The sequence below is a fragment of the Myotis davidii genome, unplaced genomic scaffold (assembly GCF_000327345.1).
Source record: "Myotis davidii unplaced genomic scaffold, ASM32734v1 scaffold424, whole genome shotgun sequence".
NCBI classification, from domain to species: domain Eukaryota; kingdom Metazoa; phylum Chordata; class Mammalia; order Chiroptera; family Vespertilionidae; genus Myotis; species Myotis davidii.
In genome coordinates this window covers 1,487,330-1,491,565 of record NW_006295827.1, presented here as the reverse complement: position 1 = coordinate 1,491,565, position 4,236 = coordinate 1,487,330, and the positions used below count along the sequence as shown (strand labels likewise).

General features: G+C 44.1%; 1 protein-coding gene across 1 annotated transcript in view; it reads left to right on the top strand.

Annotated features, from left to right (window-relative positions):
- The window catches only part of WBSCR17 (Williams-Beuren syndrome chromosome region 17), a 420,861-nt gene that overhangs the window by 10,816 nt on the left and 405,809 nt on the right, over positions 1–4,236 (top strand). The gene's annotated exons all lie outside the window — the stretch shown is intronic.

Genomic DNA, 4,236 nt, shown 5'->3' with positions numbered 1-4,236 from the left:
CCCCCCCCCCCAACCCCCCTGTCCCCAATCTGGTCACCTAGAGCTTTTCCTCTTTTGGAAAACTCTAGGTGACCAGATAACTGACCTGAGTGACCCTGCTTTTCCTTTCCTGCACTATCATTCCCAATTTTATGTTTTAAACTCACCAATAAAGAATGAATTTACAGAACCCTAGGTACCCCAACCTTGATCCCAATAAAGACAGAGCCCCAGGCCTGCTCTCTTGTCTCCTTATTCGACCTTGCTGTGTGCCCTGGGGTGTGTACCCTTCAGGACTTGTGAGTAATAACCTTGGTTTTTCAAAGTTCCCTTCTTGCACTCATAATAAGAACCCCAAGGGCCAGCCCAGCCTCAGCTTTGGCTCTGATCAGGGAAATGTCTGTGGGGGCTGCAGCTAGTAGTAGGGGCTCAGGGGAGTGCTCCTAGGCATTTCTGGCTGATAGCATCACTATCCTTAGACTGATACTGACCCAAAACAGGCAGCTCTCTGGGTCTTCCTTTGTGAAGTTGGTACTCGCTGACTGCTGGGAGACCAGTCCTCACCAGCAGCGGCAGCTAGTCTGGGGATTGGAGAGGGGCACACATGGGGATGCAGTGACAGGATGGTGGCAGGGAACCTCGCTTCCCTCAGGTTTAGCAGTTACTAGTGTGTAAAGTTGTAAAGCTGTGCATTCTTGGCCTCTAAATTATGCTGTGTGAGCTTTCAATCCAGCCCATAGCTAGAACAAAATATGAGAAAAGTGAAATTGATATTAAGTTAACTAAAAGGCTTTGCTTATATTTGCAAGGAAATTAGCACAACAGGAGTGCTGACAAGAGCACATTGTTAATTTCTTCTTCATTTGGGCAACTCTCAGCAGGCCTTAGGCAAGCTTTGTTCTTGGCTTCAGCCCTGTGCCCTCCCTACAATCAGATATGCGCTGTATTGGTATCACGGTAGCTTTAATTGGGTATGATCCAGTATAAGCTTGTAATGCTCATATTTTCAATGGATACCAAGCCTTACATAGGAACCACACCATCCACCTGAGGGTTCAGGCCTGAGACGTGTGTGTAGGGGGCTTAAGAGGTTATATCAACACATAGCTGATGCACATGGCCAGTGCGGTTCCTTTGTGTCAGAGGGTAAGCCCCTTGGCACCCTTCTTCTCATGCTGTTCACCACTCTGATCTGTGCCACAGACCAGGGGTTGATTGTGCAGTGTAGAAATGTAGTTTGAACTTCCTTGAAGGTAGAGGATCAGGCTTTTTTATGGTATCGTTTATACCAGATCAGATCCTGGATTAGGGAAGCTGACATCAGGCAGCAGAGAGCTACCCTTGTCTCTAGTTGGGGTGGCAGAGGCAACGGTGTATTCACCGTGGATTTTTCCTTTTTGGCACAGAGATAATCTTTAGTCTGCCCCGTAGTTAGGTGTGGCTATGTGATATGACTAACTTCTGGGCAGTGGAAGATGGGTGAAGTGATGTTTGCCATTGTCAGGCCTGGCCCACATAAACTCCTGTGGGGTCCTCCATACCTTTACCTTTACCTTTACCTTTCTGTGGTGGTCTTGGAGTCCGCATACAAAATGATCCTTAGTCCCTAAATGACTGCATGGAGCAGAGCACTGCCCTCCTTAGCTCTGTCTTGATGTCTCTGTGCATTAGACCATCATGCTAAGCCATTGAGATTTTGGAGCTTATCTGTTAACAGCAGCTAGTGTTAATTATCCTGACTAATTTGATGAGGCAGGGTTAGAACACTTGTCTACCTAAGCAACAGGTCTGTCTATCTACTGTAGGTTTCTGTCCTTGATTAAGATGATCAGCAGATACTGAGTGAATTAAACAATAAGTGAGGTTGGGTAAGGTAGTTAGCTTGAAGGCCCGCTGGTTCCAGACCAGCTTTTCTATTTGCTCTACTGTTGGCTTTAAGAAAATAATCTTATGTCCCAGTATTCCATTGTTCTATTTACAGAATGATGGAATGCTTGTGATCATACCCTACTTATGTTCCATGTTGGAGATGGGGGTTAAGTATTGAAACATAGCTAAGTTGTTTGCAATTATAAACCACTAAATAATATATACGTCGTCCTTACTACAGCTTCTGCTGATGGGAATGGCATTTTTCAAGATGAGACAAACTGAAAAGGTTAGTTTAAGAATTAGCAATTTAAAAAAAAACCATGATCTTTGCTGCCACTGCATTTTAAATCATGCAAACATTTATGTTTGTGCCAAAGTCGCACAGTTTCCTTTAGAGCAATTACTGAAATGCATTCACAAGATAAAAATGTAGTTCGGGAAGAATATTTAAGAGCTCTTTAATGATGTTAAAACTTTGCTAATTTGCCAAGTTGTTCTAAAATCCACTTCAGTGTTGCTTCCTGTCTCCACATCTTCCAGCCGTTGAACTGATTCCAGGAGATTTGAAAAAAGGGACTGAGAATACTATTAAAACACACAAATGTTATGAAATAACTTTTCAAGAGCTCCCCTCTCCCCCTTCATTAGCTGAAGGTGGACACTCAGGAAGATACAAGAACCCTTGGGCTGTGTTTACTTGAACAGAGCAGTTTGGGAGAAAACAAGAGCTAAACAGTAGGTACTAATGGGTGGTTTGAATTAAACTCTTATCTGTTGCTACTCTCCAGTAGCCTTTACACATAGATACTTGGGGAGGAGTAGGCTTTTCTCATTTCTTCTCATCCTCCTCACTCAGATCTCCCATCCCTACTCTGTGGGTGCTCTGGCTCCCTCTTCAGGGCTCTGAGAACCCCAGGCCACTGGGGATCCATATCTGTCCTTCCTCTTCTTCACAAGAAAGGACCAGTGTTCATGATGCACCTTTTCATTAGGGTGTACGTTCATGGGTATCTCTCAGGGATGGTTGGGTTGAAAGCCTAATCTTTGTTAGAGAAAGTTCCATAGCATTGAATGCCAGACAAGAGCCAGAGACTGCAGTCCTGGTCTGCTGCCAGAGAGATCTCCCTAATCAGCTGACCTCCAGGGAGCGCCATACAGTGGACTGAGGGCGGGCTTTCACATTAGAGACAGGGAATTTCAAACTTCCTTTGACTACCTAAAGCCAAGCCAAAGCTTGGATTTGAGGCAACTCACATAACATTGTTGAGCTCCCTTTACCCATCTGGAAGATGGCAGCTGCTCTTATGAGTATGATAAAGACTGTGCAAGATGATATTTTTAGAATGTTTTGAAGTGTGCCTGTAAATAATAAGAACATGTTGATAAATGGTTTTATTAATACTATAGCAGTGGTGGACAGCTTCTTGGAACAAGACCTTTAATCCCCCTGCCCACCCCTCCAGGACTCAGTTTTCTCCCTGGTGAAATCTAGACAAGATCTAAAGTGTTTTCAGCGTCTGTAATTTTGTAGATGAGATAGGTAGAGGTGATGATTCAAAGAGTGTCTTTTCCTATAAACAGTGGCTGGCCAAGACTGGTCAGATTTGCATCTTTTGGCAGCAATAAAAAGTTCAGTCTAAAGGAATGAGAAATGATTTTCCTAGGTGTGGTGGTTTAAAGACATGTCTGTAAATTCTTTGACACTATTCCCAGTAAAAGGTAGAGTTTAATTCCCCTCCCATTGATTATTATGGGCTGGCCTTAATGACTTGCTTCTGGTGGATAGAATTTAATGGAAATGATGTTGCCTGACTTCTGAGGCTGGATCGTAAAGGGGGATGGAGTCTGGAGAGGTGCATCTTTGAAGGTTTAAGTCACCATGTCAGAAGTCAGGAGAGAGAGAGAGAGAGAGAGAGAGAGAGAGAGAGAGAGAGAGAGAGAGAGAGAAGAGAGAGAGAAAAGAAGAAGAAGAAGAAGGAGGAGGAAGAAGAAGGAGGAAGAAGAGAGAAGAAGGGGGAAGAAGAGGCAAGAAGGGGGAAGAAGGGGGAAGAAGGGGGAAGAAGAGCTTCTTTAGCTAAATATATAGATACATGTGTCCAAGAAGTCTTAGTTGTTCCTTAGTTGTTTTTGTCTTCCCAGTGCAGGTCCCAGACATGTGAGTAAGTGAGCTTCAGTCCACCCCACCCACCCACCACTGCCCTGGAGCCTCTTCAGTTGGCTCCAAGTGGAACAGAGAGGAGCTGTCCCACCACGAGCCCTGCCCAAATTGCAGGATTCACGAGTTAAAGAAATGTAGTTGTTATTTTAAGCCACTAACTTTTAGGGTGGTTTGTTATATACCAGTAAATTACTGTTTATTAATAAGGTGGTGTTTTCTCCTAACCA